The 22,126-nt window shown below is 42.2% G+C and overlaps 1 long non-coding RNA gene across 1 annotated transcript in view; it reads left to right on the forward strand.

Annotated features, from left to right (window-relative positions):
- The first annotated feature begins 5,338 nt into the window (after positions 1-5,338).
- Positions 5,339-22,126, forward strand: part of LOC138984183 (uncharacterized) — a 52,374-nt gene continuing 35,586 nt past the window's right edge. The window contains exon 1 of the long non-coding RNA XR_011461444.1: positions 5,339-5,394. This is a non-coding gene — a long non-coding RNA (uncharacterized lncRNA). The remainder of the gene's footprint in view (positions 5,395-22,126) is intronic.

Genomic DNA, 22,126 nt, shown 5'->3' on the forward strand with positions numbered 1-22,126 from the left:
AATAAATTCTATTCCATGTGTATATGTGTACTTTTTCTTCCTTTTTGTTTTTTGGCCGTGCTGGGCAGATTGTGGGATCTTAATTCCCAGACTAGGGATCAAACTTGTGCCCCCTGCAGTAGAAGTGTGGAGTCTTAACCACTGGACTGCCAGGGAATCCTTTTAATTTTTTAAAAAGGAAGAAAGTAGGGAGGCAGGGAAGGAGTTGTTAGGGATTAGATTAGGTCATTTAAACACCTAAACATCTTCTATCTCCAATTTATTCTCTTTTGTCACTGACAATGTTGTGTTTTCAGGATGCAAATGCAAAATGTGCAATTAGATGGATTAGGCTATTTAAGAAGGCCAAAGTGGCAGGGTCAGGGGTGGCGGGTGGGGGTGGTGGTGCTGCAGAGTGGACAGCATCAGGGATAGATCCACTGATTGCTTTTGCTGGAGGTTTTCCACCACATGTGTTCTTACCACTGTATTAATCATACAAACTGCTGACAGTGGAATTCCTCATAGCAGAGGCCACTTGCTCCAGGGGCACAAATTCTCCATTTGCTGCTAAGGAAGCATCAATGCATCTGACTCCAAGCTAGAGTCAATTTTAAACAAATAGTGGCTTTAAGTTTTCTAGAGCATTAGAGTCCTGAGGCAATAAGTTCTTCAACCATATGACATCAGCTTATTTCTCAGAAGAACTCCCAGCTGAGTTTTTCTCAGAAATGTTGACCATCTGAGGCAAAGATGAAGACACCAGTTCCTCCCCTCAGAAATTCCTTTTCTGGTAAACTCTCTTGTGGGCAGATTTTAATATGCCAAGAGTATGGAGCAGACTTCAGATGTCCTAGAATGTGAATTTCATAGGTCATGGTTCATAAATGGACTATGGTACCACCCACGGGAAACTGCAACCAGGATCTCTATTTTTCCAGCACCTACAGCTCTGCTGACTTTCCACCTTTCTAAGAAACGAGGGATGGGGGCCAGGGATCAACAAATGGCAGCCAGATCAAAATTGCAAGTCACTAACCAAAACCACAGCAGGTGAGGTTTACCTCAAAACCAGAAGCACAACCAGATTTATGGCATGGGAGTCACCAAACAGCAGTACTGTTTTGCAAGGAGCTTGCTGATGGAAATAATTTCATCGATGGAAAATCATCACATTGCTTCACTTCTTTGCAGTTGTGTTTTTAATTGGTGTGCCCAAAGGCTTTGTGGCAGGAGTTGCAGAATACATAAATAAGGTCATTTCATGACATAAAGTCTTTTCAAACGCCAAAAGTCGGAAAGGAAAGAAGAGTTGATTCAAATGCCACAGAGACAAAAATGTGTTTTTCTGGGACAAAGGAAAATGAATGATTTAAGTTTGTGGCAAATTTTAGTCTCCTTCCTGCACACACAGAGACAATCTTTTTTAAAAATTCTATTCAGCACTTGGGTACAAGCACAGGGTGTACCCAGGAAGTTCAAATGTTGGTTATCGTTATTAATACCCTTGTTTTCCTCACTTGCTTATTGCCAAGTAAAACAAGGAATTAAGCACAAGCTGCAGCAGCAAGCCGACCCCGAGTGTCCTAGATAGGAAAGGCCCCATCAGCCTTTCCGTTTCCTATAGGGCAGGGTTCCTGCTCTTGTAAGGATGGCGCCTTGGAGAAGATTACCAAGGGTGTCATACTGGCTACTGTCTCATTTCTCCGGATAAAAGGGTTTCCTACACTTCCCTGGATATGATGGAAACAGGAACAAATGCTCCCTAGAAGATGGTTCCTTGTTCAGTAGTCAGAATAAAAAGAGATCCTGAAGGATGCTCTTATCTCAGTGGCTGTGTTTTCTCTCTGGAAATGCAACCTCCATCTGGGGCCAGGTGTGGTTTTGTGTTGTTTTCTCTGGCAGGAAGGGGGTTGTGGAGGGGGCGTTGCAGACTTCTCCTATCTTTGTAGACAGTTCACAATCAGTTTTGAGACTGGAGGCTAAAGCAGAGATGCTGTGCTCCCAGAGGCATGCAGTTTTCAGTTAAAGTGGCCAAAGGAATGTCCCAGCCAGGCGTTTCTACCAACGAGGCAAGCTAAGGGATTCTTTCTACTTTTTGGAACTTCACTGAACTGTGGAAGGAAGAAATGAGTATGGTTTCATTTTTTCCCTCCTTCTTTTTTTAAAAGCTGAAACAGGAGCAGAATTGTAGCTGTCACAAACTGACTAATTTTTTTTTTTTTTAACAGTACCAAAGTCTTTAAAATCCTTGGAACACTGGTGAGAACTAATGTTTTTGTTGGGACCTTTACATTAGTGTGCAAGTTACATGTGCATGGTGCCAGCCGCTGCCCAGAGGCTCCACATCTGAGGAGAGTGGGGAGAGCGAACCATTCTAGCCATGGTCTGGAATAACTTAACACTGCAGCGAAAAAGTCTTCAGCTCAACAGTCTGAAAGTGGATGAATCAGAATGAGGTTTGCAGCAAGCCCAAGAATGCCCTTGACATTCAAACCATGCACTCTAGCCTCCCTGACTGCGACATGTAATTCTACTCTTTCTACACCCCTCCGTGGACTGTCTATGCAAAGTCAGAATTCAGCTCGTAGGCCTTAAAACCCTGTGAGGATTCTGTTTCTTAGAGATTAGCCTAAGACCCAGTTGCAGAGGATTGATTTCCACCCTCTCCCTAACAGAAGCCACCAAATTTTTAAATATATAGAAAAAAGGAGCCCATGTGACTTGAAAAGTTTACTTTAATCAGATTAATGCCAGGATGACTTAGCATTTATCCAGTAATTGGTTCCCAAACTGAAGCTTTTTTTTTTTTTTTAATGAATCTATGGATCAGTTTACTGGAATGTTCACTAGGTGCTGTTTTGCATTTGTAAAATATTAACTTTTCATAGGGCAGTTGAGCAAACTTACATAGAGGGTGACTCGGGAAAGTCAATCAGAGTATGACTGTAAAGGTCATTACCTGACTTAGAAAAATAACAAAAGGTGAATCAGCAAGGTCATCTTTCATGTGGGAAATATGGTTGGCTGTTATTGTCAAAGTGTAATATTTAGAAAGTGAAAAACTTGGCCCTCAATACAAATATTTAAGTGAGCATGTGCCAAATGTTTATTTACCTTATTGGTTGGGGAGCCATCAAGATGGTAAAACTAGTTCATAAGAGAATTCAAGAAGCTAAGTATATGTAGTTTAGGAAAGAAAGAATCTAGGAATAAGATTGCTATAATTTTTTTTTTTTTAATGGGGATGTAAAATGATGCAACCACTTTGGAAGACAGTTTAGCAGTTTCTCATAAAGCTAAATATACCCTCACCATATGTTGACTGAAAAGAATGCACAACCTAAAAGCTGAGAGTTGTTTTATTTGGCGAACATACTGAAAAACTAAAACTTAGGAAACAGCCTCTCAGAGAGCTCTGGAGGACTGTTTCAAAGAGGTAAGGAAGGAACCAGAATATAGGTATCTTTGAAAAAACAAACACAGGTAGTCTAACATCAAAAGTTTACTGATAATTAAAGAAAAAAACCGGACATCTCAAAATAATTTAGTTTCTTTAGAACTAAAAGAATTTAGTTCTTTTCTGTGTAGGGGAAGAATGTGAGAGTCTAGGCTTAATGAAAGTATTCCTTTGATATATGCCTTAACAAGATGCTTATCAGGGCAAGTATTTTGTTTTTCTCTTTCCTGAATGCCCTCAGGGTGCACCATCAAGAGTGGCTGCAGTGGCAGATAGCTTGTTGGGTGCAACATCATTTGTTTTATGTTATGGCAGGTACCATTCTTTGTCCACATATATGATTTGGCAGTTGCAAATGAGTTGAGAACTTACGTCCACATAAAAATCTGCATGCAAATATTTAGAGAAACTTTATTTGTAAATGCTAAAAGCAGGAAGCAACCAAGATATCCCCCAGTAGGTAAATGGACAAATGAATTGTGATATATTCATGCAATAGGTATTATTTGGCAATAAAAGAAATGACCTCAAATGACATGGAAAAACCTTGAGATCATAGCACTAAGTGAAATTAGCCAGGCTGAAAATACTACACAGTGTAAGATTCCAGCTCCATGACATTCTGGAAAAGGTAAAACTGTAGAGACAGTAAATAGGTCAGTGGTTGCCAGGGGTTTGGTGGGGGGATGGTGGTGGTGGTGGTCAGGGTTGAACAGGTGAAGCAGGGGAGATTTTTAGGGAAGCAAACTTTTCTTCATGATACTGTAATGGTGGGTATATAACATCATGCATTTGTTAAGTCTCATAGAACTGTACAACACAAAGAGTAATAATGTAAACTATAGACTTTAGTTAATAATATATCAATATTGGTTCATCAGTTATAACAAATATTCCACACTAATGCAAAATGTTATGAATAGGAAAGACAATGGAGGTGAGGTGAAGAGGAAAGAACAGTATGTTGAACTGTCTGTATTATCTGTTTAATTTATCTGTGAACCTGAAATTTCTAAGAAAAAAAATTTGTTCTTTAAAACTTGTTTAATGCCCTTAGGGTAATAAAACCATAACTTCTGAGCTTCCTTTTTCTATCCAACAGAAATTATTTATGATTCTACTCTAGAAAAATCATTTGACACAATCTTCTACAAGTTTATGTCTAATTTCACAGAGCAATTATTGCCCTTAGCAATAATAAGTTCAACAAAAGTGCATTTCTCTGGAGTATGTGAGTAGGCCTGTGACAATGCCAGAGTGATACTGAAGGGACAGACATACAGTCATCCTTTTGCCTTATTTTTAAAGCTTTGAATATTTTTTCTTAACATTATAACATGTCCTACTTGTTAGAGGAAAATTTTTGCACATTTTTTTGTCAATCTTGCAAACGCATTTCCAAATTATGAGTTAGTTGTACCTGTCAGGGTCCAATCAGGAATCAGAACAATTATTTTAACAGAGAGAATTTAAAGAATTATTTATCAAGTGCTGAACAAAGAGAGAGCATTGAGGTATTACAGAAGTAAGTAACTTCAGGACATGATTATCATGCCTAGGACTGGAGGAACAAAGCATAGAGGCTGGATTATTAAAAGCTGTCCCCATGGAGGTGTCACCTGAAGATCTAAAATGCCTTCAGAACTCAGAGGAGGGATCCAGAGGAGTCAGGAGCCAGATTTCTGGGAGGGGGTGGGATGGATCTTATGGCTTCACTGAGTGGGTGCAATGTCTCTAGTGCTAGGAATGCAAACAACTTGTAAACTGGAATCCACTAGAAGGAACTGCCACTGCCAAGATGAAAAGCTGTTTCCAGGGTGATGCTGATAGGAAGAGGAAACAAACAATAAGGAGCCAGTAACTTGTCCCCTTAGAGCTTCCATTGGCAGAACCAATCAGGGGGCCCACTGGCAAGGGAGAATTGTGGTTTGTATCACAAAGCAGTGAACAAAAGGGTGAGTTTGAGGCTGAGAAAATAGTTTAACAAGCAACACACTGCTCTAACTGCGCTCAGTTGTGTCCGACTCTTTACAATCCCATGGACTATAGACTGACAGGCTCCTCAGTCCATGGGATTTTCCAGGCAAGAATACTGGAGTGGGTTGCCATGCCCTCCTGCAGGAGATCTTCCCGACCTGGGGATCAAACCTGTGTCTCCTGTCTCTCCTGCATTGGAGGATTCTTTACTGCTTGAGCCGTTGGGGGAAGTCCTACACTAACTGGGACACTTGTAATCAACATGACTGTTGTGAAAAAGCTTGAGTTTTGAGGTCAGACGGACTTGATTTTGAATCTTGCTAAAATGTTCTACTAGTGTGTTAGTTTGGAGAAGGAAATGGCACCCCACTCCAGTGTTCTTGCCTGGAAAATCCCAGGGACGGGGGAGCCTGGGGGCTGCCGTCTATGGGGTCAGCAGTGTGTTAGTTTGGGCAAATTCTGTACTGTATTTAATGTCTCTAAGACTTCATCAGAGCGCAGGCGGCTGCGACGGCGCGCTGAGCGCTGGGCTGCGCTTGGCTGAGCGCGGCGACGGCGGCTGCGGCTGAGCTGGCGCGGCGGCTGCGGCGGCGCGCTGAGCGCTGGCGGTTGCGGCGCGCGCGCTGAGCGCTGGCGGCTGCGGCGGCGCGCTGGCGCTGAGCGCTGCGGCGGCGGCGCGCGCTGAGCGCGGCGCGCTGCGGCTGAGCGCTGGCGGTGGGCTGCGGCGGCGCTGAGCGCGGGCGAGAGGAACTACCCCACATCCGAGGTCAGGGGCAGCCGCCGAGACTGCCAGGCTGTGACGGCGCAGGAACGGTCAAGACGAGCTACCCCACGTCCGAGGTCAGGGGCGGCAGCCAAGAGGAGCTACCCTGCGTCTGAGGTCAGGGGCAGCGACCAAGAGGAGCTACCCCGTGTCCAAGGTCGGGGCGGCAGTCAAGAGGAGCTACCCCACGTCTGAGGTCAGGGGCGGCGGCCGAGAGTGCCAGGCTTCGATGGTGCAGGAACGGCCGAGAGGAGCTACCCCGCGTTCGAGGTCAGGGGTGGCGGCCGAGAGTGCCAGGCTTCGATGGTGCAGGAACGGCCGAGAGGAGCTACCCCGCGTTCGAGTTCAGGGGCGGCAGCCGAGAGGAGCTACCCCGCGTCCGAGGTCAGGGGCGGTGGCCGAGAGTGCCAGGCTTCGATGGTGCAGGAATGGCCGAGAGGAGCTACCCCATGTCCAAGGTAAGGAGCGGCAGCCGAGAGGAGCTACCCCTTGTCCGAGGTCAGGGGTGGCAGCTGAGAGGAGCTACCTCACGTCCGAGGTCAGGGGCGGCGGCCGAGAGTGCCAGGCTGCGACAGAGTAGGAGCAGCCGAGAGGCGCTACCCCATGTCGGAGGTCAGAGGCGGCAGCTGAGAGGAACTACCCCACGTCCGAGCTCAGGGGCGGCAGCCGAGAGGAACTACCCCACGTCCGAGGTCAGGGGCAGCAGCCGAGAGGAGCTACCCCGTGTCCGAGGTCAGGGGTGGCAGCTGAGAGGAGCTACCCCGTGTCCGAGGTCAGGGGTGGCAGCTGAGAGGAGCTACCCCGCGTCCGAGGTCAGGGGCGTGGCCGAGAGTGCCGGGCTGTGACAGCACAGGAGCAGCGGAGAGGAGCTACCCCACAGGAGCTATCCCATGTCTGAGGTCAGGGGCGGCAGCCGGGAGGAGTTACCCCACGTCCAAAGAGCTGTGACTATGCGGGCACAGGAGGGCCTAGAGGAACTATTCCACGTTCAGGGTCAGGAGGGGCGGCGGTGAGGAGATACCCCTCGTCCAAGGTAAGAGAAACCCAAGTAAGACCGTAGGTGTTGTAAGAGGACATCAGACGGCAGACACACTGAAACCATAATCACAGAAAACTAGTCAATCTAATCACACTAGGACCACAGCCTTGTCTAACTCAATGAAACTATGAGCCATGCCCGTGTGGGGCCACCCAAGATGGGCGGGTCATGGTGGAGAGGTCTGACAGAATGTGGTCCACTGGAGAAGGGAATGGCAAACCACCTCAGTATTCTTGCCTTGAGAACCCCATGAACAGTATGAAAAGACAAAATGATAGGATACTGAAAGAGGAACTCCCCAGGTCAGTAGGGGCCCAATATGCTACTGGAGATCAGTGGAGAAATAACTCCAGAAAGAATGAAGGGATGGAGCCAAAGCAAAAACAATACCCAGCTGTGGATGTGACTGGTGATAGAAGCAAGGTCCGATGCTATAAAGAGCAATATTGCATAGGAACCTGGAATGTCAGGTCCATGAATCAAGGCAAATTGGAAGAGGTCAAAAAGGAGATGGCAAGAGTGAACATCGACATTCTAGGAATCAGCGAACTCAAATGGACTGGAATGGGTGAATTTAACTCAGATGACCATTATATCTACTACTGCGGGCAGTAATACCTTAGAAGAAATGGAGTAGCCATCATGGTCAACAAAAGAGTCTGAAATGCAGTACTTGGATGCAATCTCAAAAATGACAGAATGATCTCTGTTCATTTCCAAGGCAAACCATTCACTATCACAGTAATCCAAGTCTATGCCCCAACCAATAATGCTGAAGAAGCTGAAGTTGAACGGTTCTGTGAATACCTACAAGACCTTTTAGAATTAACACCCCAAAAAGATGTCCTTTTCATTATAGGGGACTGGAATGCAAAAGTAGGAAGTCAAGAAACAGCTGGAGTAACAGGCAAATTTGGCCTTGGAATACGGAATGAAGCAGGGCAAAGAATAATAGAGTTTTGCCAAGAAAATGCACTGGTCATAGCAAACACCCTCTTCCAACAACGCAAGAGAAGACTCTCCACATGGACATCACCAGATGGTCAACACCGAAATCAGATTGATTATATTCTTTAAAGCCAAAGATGGAGAAGCTCTATACATTCAACAAAAACAAGACCAGGAGCTGATTGTGGCTCAGACCATGAACTCCTTATTGCCAAATTCAGACTTAAATTGAAGAAAGTGGGGAAAACCACAAGACCATTCAGGTATGACCTAAATCAAATCCCTTATGATTATACAGTGGAAGTGAGAAATAGATTTAAGGGCCTAAATCTGATAGATAGAGTGCCTGATGAACTATGGAATGAGGGTCATGACATTGTATAGGAGAAAGGGATCAAGACCATCCCCATGGAAAAGAAATGCAAAAAAGCAAAATGGCTGTCTGAGGAGGCCTTACAAATAACTGTGAAAAGAAGAGAAGCGAAAAGCAAAGGAGCAAAGGAAAGATATAAGCATGTGAATGCAGAGTTCCAAAGAATACCGAGAAAAGGTAAGAAAGCCCTCCTCAGCGATCAATGCAAAGAAATAGAGGAAAACAACAGAATGGGAAAGACTAGAGATCGCTTCAAGAAAATTAGAGATACCAAGGGAACATTTCATGCAAAGATGGGCTTGATAAAGGACAGAAATGGTATGGACCTAACAGAAGCAGAAGATATTAAGAAGAGGTGGCAAGAATACACAGAAGAACGGCACAAAAAAGATCTTCACGTCCCAGATAATCACAATGGTGTGATCACTGACCTAGAACCAGACATCCTGGAATGTGAAGTCAGTTGGGCCTTTGGAAGCATCACTATGAACAAAGCTAGTGGAAGTGATGGAATTCCAGTTGAGCTTTCCAAATCCTAAAAGATGATGCTGTGAAAGTGCTGCACTCAATATGCCAGCAAATTTGGAAAACTCAGCAGTGGCCACAGGACTGGAAAAGGTCAGTTTTCATTCCAATCCCAAAGAAAGGCAATGCCAAAGAATGCTCAAACTACTGCACAATTGCACTCATCTCACATGCTAGTAAAGTAATGCTCAAAATTCTCCAAGCCAGGCTTCAGCAATATGTGAACCGTGAACTTCCTGATGTTCAAGCTGGTTTTAGAAAAGGCAGAGGAACCAGAGATCAAATTTCCAACATCCACTGGATCATGGAAAGAGCAAGAGAGTTCCAGAAAAACATTTATTTCTGCTTTATTGACTATGCCAAAGCCTTTGACTGTGTGGATCACAATAAACTGTGGAAAATTCTCAAAGAGATGGGAATACCAGACCACCTGATCTGCCTCTTGAGAAATCTATATGCAGGTCAGGAAGCAACAGTTAGAACTGGACATGGAACAACAACTGGTTCCAAGTAGGAAAAGGAGTACGTCAAGGCTGTATATTGTCACCCTGGTTATTTAACTTATTTGCAGAATACATCATGAGAAATGCTGGACTGGAAGAAACACAAGCTGGAATCAAGATTGGCGGGAGAAATATCAATAACCTCAGATATGCAGATGACACCACCCTTATGGCACAAAGTGAAAAGGAACTCAAAAGCCTCTTGATGAAAGTGAAAGAGGAGAGTGAAAAAGTTGGCTTAAAGCTCAACATTCAGAAGACGAAGATCATGGCATCTGGTCCCATCACTTCATGGGAAATAGATGGGGAAACAGTGGAAACAGTGTCAGACTTTATTTTTCTGGGCTCCAAAATCACTACAGATGGTGACTGCACCCATGAAATTAAAAGACGCTTACTCCTTGGAAGAAAAGTTATGACCAACCTAGGTAGCATATTCAAAAGCAGAGACATTACTTTGCCAACAAAGGTCCATCTAGTCAAGGCTATGGTTTTTCCTGTGGTCATGTATGGATGTGAGAGTTGGACTGTGAAGAAAACTGAGCACTGTAGAATTGATGCTTTTGAAGTGTGGTGTTGGAGAAGACTCTTGAGAGTCCCTTGGACTGCAAGGAGATCCAACCAGTCCATTCTAAAGGCGATCAGCCCTGGGATTTCTTTGGAAGGAATGATGTTAAAGCTGAAACTCCAGTACTTTGGCCACCTCATGCGAAGACTTGACTCACTGGAAAAGACTCTGAAGCTGGGAGGGATTGGGGGCAGGAGGAGAAGGGGACGACAGAGGATGAGATGGCTGGATGGTATCACTGACTCGATGGACGTGAATCTGAGTGAACTCCGGGAGTTGGTGATGGACGGGGAGGCCTGGCGTGCTGCGATTCATGGCGTTGCAAAGAGTCAGACATGACTGAGCGACTGAACTGAAGACTTCATTTCCTCATATAAAAGTAGGGACACGAAAACTTATCTCAAGGGGCTTTTGTGAGCATGAAATAAGATCATGTATATAAATTACCTAGTGTAGGGGCAGAGTCAGGATTCAGCCCCCAAAACTAAATGATAAATAAAAAAATAACACAGTTTGGTGGATAGGAGGGAAGCCTGTGTGGTTATGAAAAGGCAGCATAGGGAATTCTTGTGTGATGCAACTGTGTGTGTGTGGTGATGCAATTGTGTGTATTTTGACTGTGTGGTGGATACACAAAACTACATTGATGTAAGCTTAAACACACACACACACGTGCTGAAGTCCAGGTAGAACTGGATTGTATCAATATCAGTATCCAGGTTGTTGTATTATAGTTTTAGAACATGTTACCACTGGGGGACACTGGGCAAAGTGTACACAAGATCTCACTGTGTTATTTCTTACAGTTTCATATGGGCCTACAATTTGATTAAAATTTCAATTAATAATAATAACACATATTGTCACTGATGCTGAGACCACCTTCTATGATGCCCTTATATTAACTGCAAAATGAGGACAATATCTCCTGGGGGTATATTCATGCTGTACTCAACATTTTAAACGATGTTTCTAAGGACATGAGAATGAATAGTTTGAGGTTTTGATCCCAATGGATTTAACTTTATTATCATAGGTAAAAGCTACAAAAGGAGATCAAAGTGGAGCTGGTATTGCCAAGAGAATGCTCTTAAATGGAGCTCTTAAGGAAATGTGACTTGGGCAACATATCAGCTTAGTTGGAATCTGAAGTTTTGACCTGATGAAGTTATCAGAAACACTGGTTAGAAACTCAAAATACTTAGCGGACCTTCATCCTAAAACACCTTGGCTACCTGATGCAAAGAACTGACTCATTGGAAAAGACCCTGATGCTGGGGAAAATTGAAGGCGGGAGGAGAAGGGGATGACAGAGGATAAGATGGTTGGATGGCATCACCAACTCAATGGACATGAGTTTGAGCAAGCTCCAGGAGTTGGTGATGGACAGGGAAGCCTGGCGTGCTGCAGTCCATGGGGTCACAAAGAGTTGGGTACAACTGAGCGACTGAACTGAACTGACCCAAAAATACCTCTTGACGTAAATAACTAATCAGACCCCTACTTTAAATTACCTAGCGATTCCTTAAGGGCGAATATTTTCTTGTCAAAGTTGATCGTAATTCTCTTCAGGCAACTTTTAGCAACCTTGTGACTTTTTGGCTTTATAAGTTCGGACTCTTTCTCTTCCTGGGAACATTCCTTCAGTGTTACCCAAATCTGTGTCTCCCAAACTGCAATTCCTAAGATCCCAAACAAACTCTTTTCTGATTTGCAGCCTCGTGCATCATCATCATTACCATTACTTGGTTGGCAAATCTTTATTACCTTCAAATGATATCTGGGCTCTACACAACTTAATAAATTGGATACTTTGTAAGATTTGGTACAATATCCCAAAACTTAAATGCAAAGCTTGGAGCAACACAAATTGTTTAGTCTCTGTCAAACAATTACTGAAAGTGAAACAACTGAAATGTGTTCCAAATTACCAAAAAAAATGTTCTTTCTGGTCCAAATCATCCAGAAACTTTACTGAAATTCTCTTCTGTGTTTGGACACAGCCAGTAAACTAAGCTTAGTCATCGTTTTGAATGTCAAGATGAAGTGACATTTCAAAGAACTCAACTGGTCCCACAGATAAGAAAGTTTTTAAAAGTATATGTCGAAAAGATCTTGCCAAACAGCTGAAGTAATAGATGAAACCCAGCTGGTTTCCTGCAGAGCTTTATCGTCTCATTCTGTGGATTCGTTCTTATGCAAGTTGTGGGGAATTTATTTGGATTGGGCTATTTTCCTGCTGTGTGCTTGTGGTTGAAATAATAAGTTGTTCTGAATCAGTTGCCACTTCTCTAAGGCTCTCCTGTGATTAAAGACATATCTGAATGGATTTCTTTGCTTATGTCAGGCTTACTGACCCAAAAAGTGACTGAGAAAAGTGATAAATACACAGGGCAGGTTTTAATGGCCAGACAAAAACAGAATTATTCTGAGAACTCATTACTTATCTCTACTGTGACAGATGTTAATGTGGTATCTGTCTTTTCTTCAGACTTGGAGCATCTCTCCCAATTCCAAAAGTGTCAGAAGTCAAGAAGAGAGAAAAAAATAATGATAAACCCCTTTCTCTGTGGCTTCATATCACAGTCCCATCTCATCCTTTGTGTGTGTGTGTGTGTGTGTGTGTGTGTGCACTCAGTCATGTCTGACTTTATGCGATCCCATGGACTGTAGCCTGTCAGGCTTCTCTGTCCATGAAATTCTCCAGGCAAGAATACTGGAGGGGGTTGCCATTCCCTTCTCCAGGGAATCTTCCCTGGCTCTGGGACTGAACCTGCATTTCCTGCATTGGCAGGTGGATTCTTTACTGCTGAGCTACCAGGGAAGCTGATCTCATTTCACAGTCAACTGCAAATTTATGATGAATCATGCTCCAGGATGCCATATAATTCTACCACTGAAATATAGTTAATTGCTCGGATTAAAATGGCTTTTCTAAAAAGGGGAGGGGGGAATCCCACCAAACTCTTTCATTGGATTTATCGAATTAGCGACTTGTTTTGAACTCTTAACAATGGCATACTATTATTGTACTCTGAACAGAGTGGGTGTTCCACAAATCCTTGTTAATTATCAGAGATAAGAAGTGAGAAGAAAAAAATCTGCACATGAGACTATTCCAGTTGGAATTTGATGAAGACTTGTGGCTTAAACAGATTCCAACTCTCTTCTTTGAAAATGTTTCTATTAATGCTATCGTTTTAATTAAATATATTCTCTCTGTACAGCAAGAGCTATAAATTATATCTCAGAATTTCCCAAGATATCTTACAATTGTGACATGAGGTCAAACCACCAAAAAGACAATGGAGTGAATTGATGAACAGAGGAGGAAATTGCATGCGTGTCTGGGCTTCTTCCTCTCAGGCTCCCACAAGCTCTACTGAGAAGAGGCTGCCAATGGAGCACAAAGGTTTGCCCTTTGCTGCAAATAACTGTGCTATTCTGAGGGCATCAAGGACTCACAAGGCAATGAAGCAGTGTGTTTGTGAGCTGAATTAAGTCATAAACAATTTAAGATTCCAGCAAGGAAGTTTCCAGTGGATCCTGCAAATCAGGATGAAATCAGTATTAGGTGAATGCTTTTATAGAACAATATGTGCTGAGAGTGAACAGAGAGCAGGAATTCATGATGGCATTTCTGGGTCTGAATCCCACAGAGACAAGCTAGTTTGGCCCTGATACAAGCATGCAGATTTCTATTTCTAGTCAACTGTGTCACCAAGGACAGTTGTTAGGAAAGGGAGAAAGGAGGAAGAAATCCACACACAGCCATCACCCCTGGAAAACTGCGTATAAGCCGAGCAGGTGTTTTTATAGTCAAAAGACAGAATGTTAATTAATAATCAGAAAGTTAATGCAAAATTATCTCAAATTAATCTTTTTTCTACTATTGGGATCGTAACATTCTAGGCCATGCCAGGATATAAAGTTGGTGGAGACGATTGTTGTTATGGTTGTTTTTCTAGTCAGCTTATTTCCTGATGCTCCTATTTTTGCTAATGGTACTGTCACCAACTCAATGGACATGAATTTGAGTAAGCTCCATGAGTTGGTGAGGGACAGGGAAGCCTGGTGTGCTGCAGTCCATGGGGTCGCTAAGAGTTGGACATGACTGAGTGAGCAACTGAACTGAACTGAACCATCATTTACCTGTCATCCTGCCTAAAACCTCAAAGACTCAGCTTAAACTCCTCCAATAATCACCACGTGTGTGTGTGTGTGTGTGTATGCTCAGTCATGTCTGACTCTTTGTGACCCCATGGATTGTAGCCTGCCAGGCTCCTCTCTCCATGAAATTTTCCAGGCAAGAATACTGGAGTGGGTTCTGTTTCCCATTCCAGGGGATCTTCCTGACCCAGGGATCGAACCCACGTCTCTTGCGTCTCCTGCACTGGCAGGTGGATTCTTTACCATTGTGCCACCTAGGAAGCTCCCAGGTGCCACATGTAGTTAAACAATGCAGTCAGTCTATGATTTTTTGCTTCTTGTGTGGATTGCTCTGACCTCTCCAGCCAAATGTTATACTCAGTACTGGGTTGCTCTGAATTTTGAAGAACCTTTTTTTTATCACACTTACATTCAGTTTAAAGCTTCATTGTTTGACACTGTGGCAGAGAATTATGGAATTCAGGCTGTGGTCAGTTATTGATCATCATCCACTGATCTATACATTTTAGAACCTGTTGGGTTCTATATAGTAAATGACTTCAGTACATGATGCAATTTGACTTAGGTGAAAAGTACTGAAGTATGGAATATTTTGCAGAGAGGAGTTTAATAGACTGATTTGTACTTTGCTATTCAAAGTGCAGTCCACAGTCTAGCGTTGTTTCATCCAGAGCTTGTCAGGAATGTACATTCTTGGGTACTCCCCTGGCCTCATTATTAGCATTGGCATGTTAACAAGGTTCCCCTCAGGATATGTGGACAGTAAAGGCTGGGAAGCTCTAGGACAACCCCTATCTTGAGGTACAGAATGACTGTACGACAGAATGAAAACAAAGAGGCAGGGTGCGATAGTAGAAATCATGCTGAAACAGAAACCAGAAGTTGTGTGTTCCATGTCTGTCTACCAGTTGGGATCCTGGAAAAAAATCACTTAACCATCCTGGGCCTCATTTTCTGATCTTTCAAATGGGAATGATATCTCCCTGCTATTTCATGGTGGTTGGGAGGTTTGGGGGGAAATGTCAAAGTGGTTTAAAAATCATGTAAGTTTTTTTTAAATTTATATATTTTAAAATTACTTTTCTTGGGATCACACAGCTGGTTTTAGCTCTCCTGAATTCTAGTCCAGTTACTACAGAATCTAGAAGGCCCTTGGCACTGCAAGAAGCAGTGCTGGAATAATCTTTTAAGAAAAGAATTTAATAATTCATCTCAAGAGTGTTTAAATGTGTTAAACCCCCACAGCCCTGTAGTTTCTTTACTGGGAAACTAGCTTATGGAAATAATTGAAAACAGATGAAGAATTTTAAATAATTATGTTCACTGCAAATTTACTTATTATAGGAAAAAACCCCTGCAAATCTAAATGTCCAACCATAGGGAATGGTCAAATACACTGTAGGATATCACAGGACAGTATGTCATGCAGCTATTAAAATTTTTGTCTGAAAAGAGTTTTCAAGAATGTGAAAAATGTTTGATATAATATTGAAACAAAAAGGAGGTAGGTCATAAAGTTTATAAGTATGATCTCAACTATGTTAAAAAAAACATGTGTGTAGGGAAAAGGCTACAAGGAAACAGGAAAATATTAACTGTACTTTCTTCTGAGCTGCAGCATGTTTTGTTCTGCTCTTTATTTTGAGGGGCTTCCCTGGTGGCTCAGACAGTAAAGAATACGGCTGCAGCGTGGGAGACCTGGGTTCGACCCCTGGGTTGGGAAGATCCCCTGAAGAAGGGAAAGGCTACCCACTCCAGGATTCTGGCCTGGAGAATTCTATGGACAGACAAGCCTGGCAGGCTACATCCCATGTGTCAGCCCTAAGAGTTGGACATGACTGAGTGACTTTCATTTTTTTAGAATGATATTGAGTGATTTTGATCAGTGTACGTGGACATGCCTAAAATAGATTAAGAAAAGTGATAGTTTCTCTAATGATTGTGCAATGGAAGTGAAGTTTTTTTGTTGTTGTTGGTTAATAACTGTGGCTACCTTTAAAACAATTTTTTCTGTCTTTGTCTTTCTCTCTTCCTTTCTCTCTGAATAGAGCACCTGTGCACAAGTTAAAAAAATTTGAGGTGGTTCCTGCAGTACAATTAGAGAAACTATATAGTAAATCTCTCTCGTATGCCATCCCTTAAGCCAATTCTCCTCCCCAGATACAACCACTAGTATCAGCTTCTTCTGTTTCCTTCCAGAGCACATGTACACATTTCTCCCCAAATAGTAAACTATAGATTGCTCTGCACCTCTTCTTTTGAAACTTTTTCGTTTTAAAAGAATTTGAACCTTCAGAAAAGTTACAAGACTAGTAAGATGAACTCTTGTATTCCTTCCACCTAGACTCATCAATTAACATTTTTCCACAATTATATTTTCTTTATATATATATATATATATATAAAAATTCTGATTATTTGTTACTATTATTATTGCTGAACCATTTCAGAGTGAATGGCAGACATCTTCATCCCTAAATACCTGTTTGTGTATCTCCTAAGAATAAGGACAGTTCAGTTTTCCTCTATTATTAGTTTTGACTCTGCCTCCAAACTCATGCATAACCCCAAGTTGAAATTCCCAGGAAGCAGCACTTGTCTAGAAAGCTGTATGAGAAGTCAGTTTTGTTTTCTTTCTTCCCTCCGAATAAGTCTCAGTTATCTCCACAGCTTGTAGGCCGAATGCTTGGGGATCTTAGCAAGTACTTGGCCTATCAATTGTTCTTTAATAAGCATTGCTTCCTCTAATGGACTGGGTATATACTAGGCCTTTCATCATTGGTTCTCTGCTTTACTTATTCATTAGAGTCTAGATGGTACCAGTGGATGTATTGGGAAGCCATGGATGTCATCCAAGACAGACCTAGATCTATGTTGTCCATGAGGCTAGAGAGCACCATCTATGCTCTTCTGAAGACCCACTCATATGATATGGGACTCCTCAGATGACAAACTGGTCTACTTGATTTTGTTCTCTGCCTCCAGACCCATCCTGACATTTGTGGAACCCAGGGCAAAAATACAAATGTAGGCTTACATACAATGTTTTCTAAATATTGAAAATTAGAAATTACGCCAACATACTGTACAAAGCATATTTTATCCTCTTTCCTTTATAATCATACCTTCGTATTGGCCTGGAAGGCTGGCTTCAAGTTTGGCATTATCAGAATTCTTAGAGTTCCACACCAAAAAAATATGGAAAACCAGCCTCTGATCTGCTTACTATTCTTTGCACCCCTTTCCCAACTCATGACCCATTCCTGGGATTCTTGCACAAACACGTCTTGCAGACAACCCAGTCACCCATCCCTTCATAGAAAAATATCACTTGACTCGGAAAGTGTACACCACCAGCTCAGTGATCTCTGGAGGTCATATTTAGGGAAGAGGTCTGTGTAGGAAGCAAATGCAAGAGCCTGTTCCAGTTCCCATATGCTTAGCGCATGGTCTAGAAGTGGGTGAGCTTGGCTCCTTGGATTTCTGGCCCTGTGGGCAGGATGGTGGCCAGAGGAGGACCACAGCTCAGCCCCTAGATCTTGTGGCTCAGGAAATTCCCCTTGACCGGACCTAAGGCAGTACCATCTGGCTCCTTGCCTATTTAGTACCTCATCATGCAGTATGTTGCTGAAGAACTCCCCGTGACTTGGCTTTGTGTATATTCTTTGAAAAAATGTTGACAATTTGTTGAGTTTTCTTGGTGGCAAGCTTCTACAAGGACTTTGCCATCTTCAGACTTTTCCAGCAAGATATGTAAAACTACGAAATACTTTATGCTTACTTTCATGTCTGTGTGTTTCAGTAACAAATGGATTCATAGATGTTTGTTGTTGTTCTAAATAAATACATTTATTTCCTTTTTCTTATATAAAAGTAACGTATGCTTACAGTTTAAAAAAATCCAGACATTTCTTAAAGGTAAAAAAAAGAATGCAAAAAAATACTTATAATCTTACCATTTAGGAAGAACCACAACTTATATTTTGGTAGATAGCCTTCTAAACTTTCTTTTGTGGATACACATATACATGATTTTTATACAAAGATGAGATTATTCATGCAGTGTAGTGATGTGCTTTTCCTTTTCCACTTCAATAAATATAAATTTGCTTCATCATTTGTAGTGACTATAGAACATCTACTATATCTGTTTATTCAATAAATATTCATATATATACCTGTCACTGAGCTAGAATCTTCAAATACAGTCCTAGGTAAGTAAGTCTTTGAAAACACAAACTTACCATAATTCATTAAGTTAACCTCCTATAGCTGAACAGTAAAGTTCTTCTTTAGCCATTATAAAAAGAGTTATGATAAATATCCTGTACATACATTTTTGTGCCCTTCCCTGAATAGATCCTTAGAATAAATTCCTAGAAGTATTAATTGCTTGATCAAAAATAAATAGTATTTTAAATATTGATCCAAATGCAGATTGACTTACTTTCAGAGAAGTTGTTACAGTCAACATCTCATCGATAGCACATACTGTTCCATGTTCTTGCCAACACCAGGTATTAGTAATTTAAAAATTTTTTGCCAATCTAGTAAGCAAAAATTAAAATAAGTGTTATTTCCTTCTCTTTTGTAAACTAACATTTCACATCCTTAACCTTGAGATGTTCGTCTTTTTCTTAGTGATTTGTAAAAGCTATTATGTACATTCTGGGAATTGTCATGTATTTTACAAATACTTGTCAATTTTTTTTGTCTGTCTTTGAACATGGTTGTGGTATTTTAGCCATATTGAAGTTATTTTTTTCCCAAATAGAACTAGCCATAACTTTTAATAGTGATCTTTTAGTAGTTTTAAAACTCTTAATAGTTTATTGAGTGGGAAGAGTTTGAAGTGATTAGGTTCCAGGCCTTTGGGTGCAGAAACACCAGTATAAGCATGCAGATCTCCTGTTGAATTTTTGGCAGAGTGAAGTGAAGCCCTCAGGAACATAGGAAAGGAACAGTAGAATGACTTGAAATCTTCTTTTGCGTGGGGCAGCTGTAGTGTCTGTTGGGTGGGAGACGCAAGCTAAGTGGTTTAAAGAGGTAACAACCAGTTTGGCTGTAAGAAGCCTGAGGAGGAAGATGGGGTGAGAGAGAGAAAGAGATGTGGTGGCTGTGGTGAGAAGTGGAAATTTGGGGAAAGAAAAAGAGGTTTACAGATAATTTTGGGGAAGTTTGTTGGTATGATAGCCAGTTCTCACAAAACCTGTAGAATACAAACTGCATTACTCATCTTACTTTGAAGTTGGGCTTGGACATATTTTTGGATACAAAAGTGGAAGATGGACCCCAAGGCAGCTGTTGCTGAGCCCAGTGCCAGCCCAAGGCACCCAGTATGTTTAGGGTCCCTGGTGTGGTCATGCTGAGGTTGACTCCCCACCCTCAATCCATTGCTACATAATTAATCCAAGTCGCTCATGGTAACTGCTCCCTCACTCGGACTCTGTTGAAGAATTTGTGCCAATGAGATACCAGGGAAGGCTTGCTGGGGCTTTCAGAAAGAGAAGAAAGTGTTTCTCTTCTTGAAAAGGAACAGGAAAACATGTCCCAGGTTGTGTAGCCTCAAGGGGAATTTGCCTTAGAGAGAAGCTCAACAGGTAGTTAGCAGAGAGACGGGGAGAAGCTGGGGCCTAAAGACATTGTCAAGCCACTGAACCCAGCAACCCTGAAGTCTGCCCACCCTGTCACATGAGGTAATAAATAACTTCAAACCTGTGGTAGTCAACCTCTGTTACTTGCAGCTGAAAACATTCTCACACACACAGTAAAGTCTAAACAAGCTAGAGCCCTGGCAGACTGCTGAATTCCTGAACAGATTATTAGCCTGGACTCAGAACAGACCAGATGTTTAGATTGGACCTGAACTAGTTTAGCTCCCAGAACATGCTGTGTTCTCTTTCCAGCTCAGGGTCCTTGCGTATGCGCTTTCCTCTTTCTCCTCACTCTGCTTTTTGCGTCCCTGACTTGGGCTCAACTGCAGGCCTCTAGTAGGGAGCAAGGGCCCAGAAAGATTTCTTTGGCCTGTCACATTTGAGTGGCTGTTCCTTCCCTGTACTCCCACGGAGCCGTGTGCTGTATTGAATTGCCTGAATCTCCCAGAGAAGGCAGGGATATATCTGTGTTGGTCACAGATTGGATGAAACTTGAAAACAGTACATTAAGTAGAAGAAGGCACAAAAGACCACATGTTGTATGATTTTATTTTCTTTGTTTATAAGAAATCTCTAGAACAAGCAAATCCGTAAAGGCAGAAAGTAGATTTGCTGTTGCCAGGGGCTGAAGGGAAGGGAAATGGGGAGTGACTCCTGTTTGGTATGAGATTTCTTTTGGGGATGATAAGAATGTTCTGGAATTAGATAGTGGTTATGGTTGCAGATAGCTGTGAATATACTAAAAACCACTGAATTGTATGCTTTGAAGACGGGGGAGGTGGAAATTCCCTGGCAGTCCAGTGGTTAGGACTCCTTGATTTCACTGCAGGGGGCGTGAGTTTGATGCCTGGTTGGCCAAATGAGATCCCGCAGGGCTAATATAAAGGGCAGGGGGAGGGAGGTTATGCTTTGTGAATTGCGTCTGAATTAAAAAAAAGAAAGCACCTCCCCACTATTTTCCTGTTTTAGATGATGAAAGCAGCTAAAAGAAAATGAAAAATATATACTCATTTGTTTAGTGAAATACTTAGAATTTTACAGTAAAAAATGTCATCCTAATTGTAGTATGTCAGTACTTCATTCCTTTGTGTGGCTGAATAATATTCCATTGCATGCATATATCACATTTTATTTATCCATTCTCAGTTGATGGGTAGTTGTGTTTCCACTTGCGGGCTATGCTGAATAATGCTGCTATGAACATTAGTAGACACGTTGTTTTGTGAACATATGTTTTCAGTTCTTATAGGTGCACACCTAGAAGTGGAATTGTTGGGTCAAATGGTAACTCGCTGTTCAGCTTCTTTGAGGAACTGCCAGGCTGATTTCCAAAGAGGCTGCATTGTTTTCCATTCCCACCAGCAATGTGTGAGGGTTCCAATCGCTCCACATCCTAGTAAAGATCCATCTGAGTAAATTTCATTTAGGCAAACAAAATGCTGACCTGGAGAAACAGGAATGATACACCTCATATGTAGCTAATGTGCATGAGTCAGATAATCAGTAATGACCCCGCCAATCTGCCTTTTAACATCCAAGAGCTCATGAAGAAAAGGCAAAAGAAAGGCAAATGACTAACTTGGGAATGAATGATTGATGTTATCTGTTAATTTTTTTTTAAAGCATACATACTAGCTAAAGAGTCTGCAGTAAACTTGAAAGTTTTACAGCAATGGCCTTAGCTTAAGCTTAAGCCATCCCCTGCTGGGGTTCAGATGTGTCTGGGCCTGTTTGGTGAACTGAGCTGCCAGAAACTGATTTTTAAGAGGAAGAATAAACTTGGGAAAGAGAACTAATTTAAGAGGAGAGAGACTTAAACAGAAAAGCTTGTTAAGCTTTTGTTAGGAGGCATAGTTCCAAAAACATAGGACTCCCCAAACCCTGGTCTTACCTCCATGTACCCAGGATTGAGTCCCAGAAGAAAAAGGCCTGTATGTAAAATCTGAAAGCTTGATTTCCATGGTTTGACTGTTTGTGTCCTCTTAAAATTCTTATGTTGAAATCCTAACTCCACCATGTGATGGTAGTAGGAGGTGAGGATTTGAGGAGGTGATTAGGTCATGAGCTTGGAGCCCATTTGGTCATGAATGGGCTTAGTGCGCTTACAAAAGACCCCTCACAGAGTTCCCTAGCCACCTGTGTCATGTGACAGCAAGAAGTCAGAAGT

Source organism: Bos mutus, chromosome 20 (assembly GCF_027580195.1).
Source record: "Bos mutus isolate GX-2022 chromosome 20, NWIPB_WYAK_1.1, whole genome shotgun sequence".
Taxonomy (NCBI): domain Eukaryota; kingdom Metazoa; phylum Chordata; class Mammalia; order Artiodactyla; family Bovidae; genus Bos; species Bos mutus.